Raw genomic sequence first — 12412 nt, forward strand, 5'->3', positions numbered from 1 at the left:
ACACACAAACTATACTATACTTCTGCATAATGTGTCTCTTTTTACAACAAAAATGTGAATTCTGCTGGTATTCAGACAGTCTCATGCATACAGATACAGATTCGGCCTACAATCGCCTACGTAGGCGAAATTTGTTTGACATTTCGTAAACCGTAAATGTTGTAAACACAATCGTAAACACAGCCATGTTGAAGCCTGCAGTAATGTTTTTTATTGATGTTATGGCAGTCCACTCTGCTTATTGTTTTTCGAGAATCTTGCACTCCTGTTTGTCATTGTGCACGAAACTTCATGGCAATAAATCATCAGAAATATTGCTGACTTGTGCGTGTCTCAAGCGCACTCTTAGTTGTCCGTGGATTTGCCTATATTTGGCGCTGAAAATGAAAACGTCTTTAGACATGGAAAATCGATTTTACAATCGATTCAATGAACATTTATGTCTCAAAAATCGATCAGGATTTTTTCACAAAAGTGACAGCCCTACTGAATATGGGTTGGAGCTCTACATTTTTAACTCTCAAAGTGCACCAGATTTATGAATTTAAAGGTCCACTGAAGTGCCTTGGCACGTGCAGCTTTGTATGATCGGTTGAAGCAATTCAACAGGAAGCTAAGGCAGGACATATTGAATAGCTCCTCCCCCTTTTCAAATAGCCAATAGTGTTTAGTTTACCTCACAGACTGCAAGTCGTACTTGACAGCACCATGGAAGCAAATTCAAGCTCTGATGATACGTTGGATTCACTAGTAGAGGTGTGAATAAATTCTAGCCATTTCATTCCAACGTACAGTTGGAAAACAGAATAAAACTCGAGCAACCGAACACACATCTCCACCAGCCCATATTGCTCTGTGATGTGTTAACAATGGTCGCTTTGGCCAGGTGTTTATAGCATAGGGGACGGGACGTTTTAGATTCTAGAAAGCATTTGATTGGACAGAAGATGTGATGAGAAGCTGAAGTCCGTGGTGATAAAAATCCGTAATCCATTTTAGCGCAAGTGAGAGACTAAGTTTTGAATGCGCTTAAATCTCCTAAATGCGAATTTTGTCATTGTTTTGGAACACACAAGCTTATTCATAACCTTTATGACTCATGCTTATCGCCAGGGCTTTTCAAGACTTTTTCCGACGCGTCTTTGTGTTCATATCCAAGCGATATTCACTGGCAGTGCGCCGAGTGAATGTGCAAATTCACTCCCTGACAGTAGATGGCGCTTATTGATAAACATAAATACCCCAGTACACAAGGTGGCGCTGCGCAACTTTACGCTTCTGACACTCGCTTGTCACACAGAGGAAGAAGAGAGCCAGTATCATACCATTCACACACTTTTTGCTAACTGGCAAACAGAACATGGATATAAGTTCTTTGTGTTCAGACTTCAGAGACCAGCAGCTCTACATTCATCTTGCCTCGTTGTATCTTCTTCATCTACTTATTTACCTCTTCGCCGTCTTCTTCTATCAATGCCGCTTTGTGCTTGAGCGCCACCAAGTACTGTAACTTCAGCAGCTCCAGGCACGTGAACAAAAGCAACAATCTCATTGTTCGGCCAGTTTAACCAAAAAAACGAATCAGAGGCGGGGTTTTTTTTAATTAGCCTACGCTTTTACGCCTGCCATTTTGCGCGTCAGTGTGCATACTCACATTGGCACCCTTTGTTTAGTCACGACTCACGAGGCGTTAAACGTCACAGATAAGCGCGCGCGATAATCGTCCCAGTGTGAACGAGCCTTAAGTCTAACATATTCATATTACTAAAAGCAAAAAAAAACAACTTACATTTTGATTTCAGTGGGCCTTTAACTTTAAATTGTACAAAATCTTATTCCGGGGGAGGCATGCCCCCAGACCCCACTAGAGGGACAGAGCCACAGAGGTCCACCCACCACAGTTTCACAAAAATCCTGTGGGAAACACTGAGCTCCTATTGCGCTGGGTTAGTTAGACCAACTCTGAAATAGGAGGCAATTTACTTCCCCCAAAAGGCATTCCTAGAACTAAAATCATTCCCAGTTCCTGCGGTGCGAAGTGAACACGCCAAAAAGTGGGTACTTCTACCATTAGGGGCACCCTAATTCCTCACCCTAATTTCCTGTCGGGGACACAGGTGTCACTAACATGAATGAAACCCCCTCCTGCGCGATCTAGGATACCAGCGTTTTATACATAGTGTAAACAAACAACAGAAGAAGAGCATTGTCGTGACCGTTAACTCTGCGCCCAACAGAGGTGGGTAGTAGACTAACCTTTACTGTCTATGGTAGTAACCGTCTATGGTAGTAACAAAGTAGGCTACATTTACTTCACTACGTTGGGCGACGTTCCTCTCGTTACTTTATTTTTAAGCAAAACATGTTGGTAAATGCGTAGTTTATTCCAAGCGCGCTGTGTCTTTTTTATGGGCATGAGCGATGCTCCATTCACAAATGAATCACTCTTTTGAGTCGATTCTGTTCAAAGACTTCATCAAACAAGTTGGCAGATCTGTCTAAATCGGTTCGCGAATCAGTTTGAATGAGCTGTTCAGTTCCTCGCGCAATGAATCGTCTGAAGCGCTTTCAATTCACACCAGGGATGGAAATTAGCACCCGCCACCAGCCAAATGCGGGTGATTTTGTGTTGTGGCGGGTAAACTCGCTTCACCTACCGGCCACCGTGGCGGGTAAATAAAAATAGCATACTGTTTCACCCGGACGGCGGACACTTTTAGAGGAGGCACACCTTCAAACAAAAATGTGGCGTTACATCGCAGGCGTAGAGGTCTGCAGAGAAAACATCATGGTGCGTTCACACCAGACGAGAATAGAGCGTCTGGCGCGAGTGATTTCATTGTTAAGTCAATGCAAAGACGCGTTACGCGCGTAAAAAATTCCTACGGCGCGAATGAGGTGTAGAGCGCGCCGTGGTAGATGCGAATACGCCTCATTCGCACGGCAAGTTCGAGCGTCTGACGCGTTCCGCGCGCATGATTTTATTGAGTGCTTTTGTGCATTCACGCGTTTGACGCGAATTCGCGTCTGCCGCCCGAGTTGAAAAATTTGAACTTTGGCGTCAATTCGCGCCGCGTTAACCAATCAGGAGCCTAGCTGCTGTCACGTGGGGAAGTATCTGGATGCTTCAATAAATTATTTTGTACTAAATGCCTGATGTGGTTCTAATGCACAACAAAGCAAATATTTTATCACATAAAACTTGATTTCAATATATGAGACATATTCATTTTGTATTGAATGCTATTTATTCCATTTCATATCTAGATTATATTAAATATTATTCTAATGTAAAGGCAACCAACAAACTATAGCTCATAAATCCGTGTCTGGAGAGTGTTGTGTGAGAGAAAAAAAAAAAAAATCACAGGACAGGTTAATTACTTTTGGAGGCTGGCTCAAATTATCATCAAAACAAAAATAAATGACAGATTAGGTGGATGAGGCCGAGGGTGAGAGAAAGAGAAAATGTCAGTATTTCATTGAGACTTGAGATTAAATAAACTGCTTAAGTATTCTTGTAGTATTCATTTTCACATGCAGTTACACATTGTCGGTTAAAAACAAGAAAGTGGCTGGTAAAAACATTGAGTGGCTGGTAGATTTTGAAATCCACCAGCCACAGTGGCCGGTGGACAAAAAAGTTAATTTCCATCCCTGATTCACACACGAATAGTTTTGATTGCAACTAATTTGTTTAAAAAGTAACGTTAGGCTTTTGCAGTAACAAGGCAGGTTTGCATAAAATCATTATGACATTATTTTTTTTATCTAACGAGCATCTGGTTTGGCGATGCAAAAACGGACTGTCGTGCTTATTGTTTTTTTCTTATAGCCTATGTTAACTACCGGTATGTTAAAAAAAACGACGGAAACATGTTAATTGTTCGAATAATAAACAGTTTGTTTGATGACAAATCGCTAAAGATGAAATTGGCCTCCCTTTCTGTCATTGTGAGTGTGCGTTTTTTTTCTTCTTTTTTTTTTGATTTTCGAACGATAATCGACTTTTGCTCCTCGATTTTCGAATGTCATTTTTGGCAGAAATTCACATCCCTAGTTACGGGTACATGAATTTAAAAAAAAAGAATGAAGTGCACGGATAAATCATTTATAATAAACACAACAATATTACATATAAAAAGAAGATTTGTCAAATTTGATTTCATGCCAACTTTAAGTTGCTCAGAGAACTAAAATGACATCACAACAGCAATTTCAGGAAGCTCACAGTGCACTTCATCATCCTAAAGAGCATCAAGAGCTCTGACCTCAACTAAACAATCCTTCATTGTCTGACAGTCATTGTTTGATGCGCTGACTAGATGAATGGAGGTTAAATGAGACACAGTCAAGCTTGAACTAGGCCATTTACTGAACAAAATCACTGCAACATTTGCAGGACACACAGCCACATTTAATTTATTATTAACCCAGAGTCCACTCTGTTTTCTATGGAAGCTCATTTCCACAACATAAAAAAAAAACTGCTTTGGTGAATCTTAATGATGACATAAATTGTAATAATTATGACATAATCTCATAAATAATAATTATGAGATAAATCCAAATTATGACATAGGCTACTACAAAGTCATAGCCTTTATGAGATTAAAATGTTGAATCTTATACGAAAAGTCAAAGTTATGAGCTCTATAGCTAAAACTATGGAATAACCTATACTGGACACTATGAGATGAAAAGTGAAATTTATGACATACTACCAAGTCTGTCATAATTATGACATAGCGTTAGATTAAATTGACACACTCGTAATTTTGACTTTTTGTCAATATTATGACATTAAGTCAAAATTATGAGATAAAGTTACAATTATGACAAAGTGATAATTATGACATACTAGGTGATAATTATGAGATTAAAAAGACAAAAAAAATAACTTTCTAGGTGTATCTTATCTTGATAAGGTCATCATTTTAAATTTGTAATATAACTATGGCACAAAAATTAAAAGTTATGACTTAGCCTAGTATGTCATAATTTCACATTTTAAATCTCATATTTATATCTTAGTATGAAATAATGACGATTTTCCAAAGCAGAAATGGGTTTCAATAGTATTAAGATGGACACCACCAGCAGCAAAGTTACACCGCATTCAGTTTTCACAGTACAAGTTATGACTTTTAAAGGTACAATATGTAGGAATTTTTTGCCACAAGAGGGCGCAGTTACCAACAATAACAAAGGCGAAGCTTGGTGACGCTATGAGGGAGAGTTGAACAATGGGAGATGTGGTTTTCACCATCCAGAGATGTTATGGAATTAATGAATCATGATCACGGATGAGGTACTTATCGTCTGATCGCAAAATTTTATGTCACCATAATGAATTAACTGCAAGGAACGCGAAATGTTATACTAAATTATCCTGTTACAGCTATTTGTCAAATGATTTGTTGGGTTAATGCTGCGCAGTTTTACGTGTTTATCGTTAATGTCGTGTTGTTTTACGTTTTCAAACTAGGGCTGTCACTTTTGAGAAAAATCTAATTCGAACGGATATCGAATATCAAGCAATGTATTCGAATACCACCCCCACCAAAAACAAAAAAAACAAAAAAAACACCGTAACGGAAATCACACATTTATTAACAGTCTGACAGTCATAAGCAGGACTCAGGCCTGTCTGAACTTTTTTTTTTTTTTACTTAATGTTTTAAACAGCAAGTTTTCAACTTAATCTATATGAAGTGCCACTATGCATAGCCAATCACAAAATTAGGCTACATATGGGAAAAAACTGAAGCGGAACAGCACAAACAATAAAGTGACAACTTAAACAGCAGCAGGAGTAAGGCCTATATAGCCTAGCCTAATTCATTTCTTAATATTGTTTGCTAGAAACACCAATTTATCAACTTGATCTGGATCAAGTGCGGCTCTCTTTTTATTGACGATGTTCCCCGCGGTGGAGAACACGCGCTCGGAGCGCGCACACGTGCCTGGCACACATTTGCGCGTCTTTACATGGACCCTTATAATCGGATTGACGGCTCAATCGGACTAAAAAAACCTTCATGTAAACACCTTAATCGATCCGATGGTTTACTCCTTTTGTAATCCGATCGAGAGAATATGTAAACACTTGATCGGATTGAAAACCGAAACTAAAAGGACTGCGCATGTGCAATGACGTATTACGCACGGAGCGAGCTGTTCTTCCTGTTGAATAAAGTGTCATATAAATGAGTGTTCCGTTTTTGAAAAAATCTGATTTCACTCAGCGTCTGTGAAGTGGAGCAGAACAACGTCCCACCAGTACTTGTTTCAGATTCTCATCCACAGACGACTGGTTTTGGGCGCGGGGTTTTACTCCGTGATCAATATAAGCAGCACGGCAAATCATGCTCATCATCTCCAAATCATGACCAGAGACGGATAAATATTAAGTCTGCTGTTTAAAACAAATAAAGAACCAATAGAGGAGAATAGTTATGCGCGAACAGCGGCATATTCGTGCAGTGTGCGCATGTCAAAAAATAAATTCCGATTTGAATCTTGTGACATATAACGCGCACATTACTTTATGTATCGTTCATGTAAACACCGTGTTCGGATTCATCAATCGGATTGTCCATTTCCAGACACTACTTTTTAGATGAGTTGGGGTAGAAATTGTCCGCTCAGGCTGGGCGTTCTGTGCGTTATCTTCCATTTTCAAAACAGGGTGGCTATTGGCTATTATTCGCTTGATTTGGTCATGAGCTTAGGCCATCCTTAAAAATATTCTTGTTTGCCGTAACCCGACCGACCCTGTCAAATTAGGACCGACCCAATTATTTTTTTTTTTTCCCTTTTAGTCCGACCGACTTGCCGGTTGTAAACTTGCATTAAGACCGACCGATTTTTTTTTTTTACTCTTCAAACAACTAATACAAATGCAATAAAATAATATACATTTATTATAGTAAGTATTGTGAATATAAATTGGGTAGGCTACGTTCTTTCTTTTAAATAAAAACCCGTGGCGTCATCTATTATGATTATGTTTACACCATTGGTTTACGCATGTCACACTATGGCCTGTGCGTTCGCTTCGTTTCATTCACTGTCAATGGTTCGCGCTCGGTGATGATGGCTGCGGCGCGGCTACTTGTGAAATACGTCTGTATGAGCCTACATTTAGTCGCTCATTATTCGAAATTCAAATAGGGAATCGATGTTAACGGCCTTTTCTCGGAGCGCGTCCAGCTCGTCATGACATGCCCACCGCGAACGCGCGTCACACAGCAACTGCAGGCTCTGACAAACAAACACACATAAGTGTGGGAAGCCAAACACACCGAAAGGGGGACGAAACGGCGCGGTGTGTTACAGAGTTCGCGCTGCGCTGACTTGTAATCTGCGTGGCTCAATGGACCGAGACGCGCGAGCGCGACAGACTCGACAGCGCAGAGAGAAGTGTTTGCTTGCGCCAGCCAATGGTCAGAGCGGCGGGAACTAATCTCACCAGCGCCACGCTGACCAATAAAACAGCACATCCCATACCGAAATGTACTAAATTGCACAAAAGAAAATCGACCATTCCATAATATGTCAGGACTACTTAATCGGCCTATAGTTTCCTACAATGCGCCTAGCTATTTGACCACACTGATTTCCGTTAATAATAATAGCAGATGTTTATGGGTCAAATCTCTCACTCTCTCCCTGCAACTTTTTGTTACCCTCCTTTCCTGCCCCGAAAGGGGGCTTGTAACAGTATGGGTCAAATGTAAACGAATGGTGCCAAACGCGCTGTTTTATTGGTCGGCGCGGCGCTGGTGAGATTAGTCATTTTAATTTATTTGTTTCCCTCTGAAAATCCACTTTCATTGAAATCTAGTGGCTCCTTTTTTTTCTTTTTTTTTTGATTCTGCCTATTTTTTTTCAAATGAATGCAGCTGGAATTAATGCAATAAATATGTTTTTTTTTTTACAAAGATTTCAAATTGTTTGTGGTCTATAACCTGTATCAGAATGAGGTTCGCAATGGTGCGCCCGAAGGCATGGGGGTTGAAGACCCAGTCAGTGACGTCACGATATGCAAATTTGTTTAAATTCATACCGACCTAATCACCATGACCAAAATTATCCTTTTTTTTTTTACATTGAATCTTGAAAAAAAAAAATATAGACCTACCTACCCTTTTTTTTTTTTTTTTTTGCTGTTACTGCAAACCAAAATATTTTTAAGGATGGCCTTACGCTACAATACGTTTAGAGTGCCCGCTACTGGATGAGATGGCAAACAATAAAATAAAAAACAAACGGTCTAATCATAGACTGTAAAAAATGCGCTAAACATGGCACTTTAAAAACCGGTTAGTTTATTTATAGTTCGATTACGGATATTTCACGTCATGTTCGAATGCATATTCGAATATCGAATAAAAAGTGACAACCCTAGTTCAAACCAATCGTATTCAAAGTAAATTTGAACGAACATTTGTAAGTAATGGCTAAATATTGTTTAACAACACATATCTGATTGTATTTAATTGCACTGCCATAATCTCGGTCAAAACACAAGTGATAAAAAGCATTACCAAAGTACAAAGCGCAATATAACTGTGAATTTTCATCAGCATAACGATCACTTGATAGTTTTTGAGGTGAATCAACATATGCATAATGATTGTTCTGTCACTTGTTGGTCCCAAAGTCTGCTTGCCATGGTCCATAATGATTGAACGAAACAGCAACAGCGTACAGCTAAACGTTACGCACTATGCAGTTGTCCGCGTCTGTCGCCATGGTTACGTCATGGCTATGGCAGTACGAGCGGAAACCGAGGAAAGCGCGGATATTGCGTCATTGACAGGCGACATTTTTTTCCGGGACGGCCACTTATTTAAAATTGGAATTTCTCTGAAATAAAAAATCTTTGGAGACTTTTGGGATATTTATATGATATGATATGATAAGTACACAACTGCAGGAAATATATCACACTGTACAAGTGATTTTTGGATATTTTATTACAAAATTCCTACATATTGTACCTTTAAATGTAATAACTATGACAAAAAAAGATAAATTTATTTCTATGTCAATTTGATCTTTTTTTTTTTTTTGTCATCGTTTTGACTTGCCCTGAACTTTACAATAAATAGAGATGTCAGAACAGCACCAGTTATTCTAATTCCTGCAGTATGTGGTTTCAATGTGTATCTGGCAGAAAACAAACCCTGAGGTTGCTATTTCTGTGAGTTTCTACCTGAACATCACCTGTGCCTGCTGAAACTTGCCCAGGCCAACTGAAACTATGTGGGGAATGCAATGAATTCGTGCATGTCAACGACAAATAAATTAATCTGACCGAGTCACAAAACACAAGGCTGAAAGCCACTCTACATATAAACTATAAATCAGTGTTGATGATCACATGGTGAAAAGGTGAATCACAGAACGGATGCTAACCTGACTCAAAACTTAAGTCACTTTATGATCATTAACTAAATTACATGACAACATTATTTATACAGTTATTCCCTAGACGTTTGAGTTTAAAAGATTTGCTTCGGGTGTTTACATTCTTTTTAAAATTGTTTATTATTGTTAATTATTTCCTGGTTTGCTCAGCTGATGATGTTTTGAAACAGCAACAGGTTGTTGAGCTACTAGCAGTTAGCGGCTAATGTTTCACACCAAGTCAAAACATTTAAACATAACCTTTTATTATAAATGACGACATTTATACAACTTAAAAAGCATTACCTGTGTGAATGTGTTAATAAAATCCCTCCATAAAACTTCTTAAGCCGTGAAGAGTTTTAAACGCGGGTCCCCCAGGTTAACCTTGCGGCTGTCAGTCAAACTCTGTCAGATCCACAAACTCCCAAAATGAGATGAGATTAGATGAAACAAAGAAAGATCCGAAATGTTCTTGGATTAATATGTCCTAATCCAAAGCCCCCTCATGGCGATGTTGTGGGTTGAGTTAGTTCGGTTAACCCAGTGTCAACTCGTGTTTATCGACCGCAGCAGTTGGTTGACTGTCAGGTTTCTCTCTGATCAAGCGCGAGATCACGGGTTGCCAGGTGTCTCACCTGAAATTCCTCCTCTGCAAAACCTGTCGCGGTTCGTTCTCTTCCATGGCTGGCAGTCTGGCAGATCATGTGACAAGGAAAAGCTCGAACTTGCCAGCAAAATCTTAAGGTTGCCAGGTTGCCATAATAAATCCCTCCTTCTAAATGTATATTCTGCTTATATATTTATTTATTTATCATAATTACATTTTATATTTAAGATGTAACATGTTATTGTATAATGTTTATGTTAATAATTGTATTAACTAAATATATATTTTTAAATAACTTTATTAATTTACTGTTAATATAGGCTATTGTTTGACTGGACTGCAACTGTCATGACATCATTGCAGAAATACATAGAAAATAAAATCGAAACTACCAAGCACTATTATTCTTATACATTTGTTCTTTAATTACCAGTATGTGCAAACATGCAAATGTTACTTTTGATTTGATGTACATGTATTTTAAACTTCAATTTGACTTTAATAAAATAAAGGGTTTTATTTTCTAAAACTCTCACTCTTTCTGTCTTGTTTCTAAATATGAATTATGAGTTTGGAGCCTTTACAGTGTTATTTTAGCATCATTGATCACTGTCATAGTTTTGTAAATATGTTTGTTTTTATTTTTATGTTATAGTTAAAGTTTTAGTAATTTTGTGGTGTGTTTTGTTATTTTTATTAGTTTGTTTATGTCTATATAGTTTTTATTATTATTTATTTAGGTTTTACTTCTAGTTATTTTAGTAATAAACTAAATGAAAATAAGAAATGTTGTCTTGGTAACAAAAAAGGAATTTACATTTTTTTAATATTTAATTTTATTTCAGTAAACGTTTATTTTATTGAAAGTGATGAAAATGTTTGTATGGTTTTAATTTTATTTGACTATTATAATAACCCATGTTTATAGCATTCACAGGACATTAATGGCTGAAAGGGCATCCAGCTGAAGTGTGGAACTTGTTCCACTAATCACGCATGCCATCTAGTGGCCATAATTAAGACCGCAAGCTAACAAAAAAAATCAATTTGAAAAGCCAATTGCTTATTTTGGTAGTATCCTCTAAATATCTCTATAAATTCTCTTAATATAAAAAGGAATTTCATTTTCTCAGTTTAGAATAGGCCATATTAGTCAGTTATTCTGGTAATATAGTCTCTCTATTTACTTTAATCGTATTTTTAAAGAAACTTCCAGTTGACATCTTCCGAGGTCAGGGTTGGTGGGGGGTCTGGAGTGTGCCCGAATTCGTGTACACAATACTGATTCACGATGATAGAGCTGATTGAGATGCACCCTAAGAAACAGTAACAACCAAGGAAACAGAAAGGAAAAGCAGGAAACAATGAGAAACTAAAAGTCCATGAAACACGAAACTGAAACTAGACTACACGTACAGACATATGCCATATACAATTCTTTATGTTATGTATAAGTGAAAAGTCCATTCATTATTTTTCACTTATGACAGTCTTTACAGTCATGAAGGAAGGAAGGAAGGAAGGAAGGAAGGAAGGAAGGAAGGAAGGAAGGAAGGAAGGAAGGAAGGGGGGGGGGGGGGGGGGGGATGAAGGAACAGCAACCGCAATGAAGATGAAGGATCAAAAGTACTTTAACACTACTTTCAGGTTACAGGAACACAGATTAAACAGCCACAAAGCATTGACAAGACAGGACAAACAGAACCGAAACTCTGAGAACTAAAGTACATGGCGACAATGGGGTGCACACAGTTGAGCTAAATGACAAATCAATTAACAACCATGACAACAAACTAAGGGAACCGGTGCAAACTGAAAACAAAGTCTAAAACGGTGTGTGAGTGTGACAGTAATAGTAAACCAATGTGTGTTCAGTCTATGTTTAATCTTATAATTAATGCATAATCTTACCTGTTAGATCATCAGCAAGCTTGTCCCACTCAAGCCATAATTCATTCTCCTTTTTAATGACACACTGTAAGTTATATAACCTTAACATAAACAGACATATAAACCATTCTGTAGGCGGAGACTGTGAGTTCCATTGAAAGCGATTGCTGGTATTACAAAGAGTTAATGACCTTTATTATAAGATTTATTTATTACAGTTTTGCTCATTTGTAGTATTACTTAAAGCCAAGTTTCACAGCAACCCAACTCATCGAATCCTCCACACCTAAACAGTTACGCTAAATTGGCATATAATTAATTAACAAGTGAAACATTGCAGAAATGTTTGGTTCTACTAAGAGTGCCAGTCACACATATTGGGGTACTTTCTTATAAAGAAATTAATTGTGAATTTAATGTACTTTAATGGTTTGACACCACTTATGTTTCTGCAATGTCTGGATATGTGAAAGTAAAACTGAAATCTACACCCCT

The 12412-nt window shown here is 38.0% G+C and overlaps 1 protein-coding gene across 1 annotated transcript in view; it reads right to left on the reverse strand.

The window, feature by feature from the left end:
• The window catches only part of phactr4a (phosphatase and actin regulator 4a), a 90078-nt gene extending 80003 nt beyond the window's left edge, over positions 1–10075 (reverse strand). Inside the window, exon 1 of the mRNA XM_056264857.1 lies at positions 9724–10075. The gene's annotated coding sequence lies outside the window, so the exon portion shown is untranslated. The remainder of the gene's footprint in view (positions 1–9723) is intronic.
• Positions 10076–12412: the final 2337 nt, after the last annotated feature.

The sequence above is a fragment of the Rhinichthys klamathensis genome, unplaced genomic scaffold (assembly GCF_029890125.1).
Source record: "Rhinichthys klamathensis goyatoka isolate OS25496 unplaced genomic scaffold, OSU_Roscu_1.1 h1tg000225l_1, whole genome shotgun sequence".
Lineage (NCBI taxonomy): Eukaryota > Metazoa > Chordata > Actinopteri > Cypriniformes > Leuciscidae > Rhinichthys > Rhinichthys klamathensis.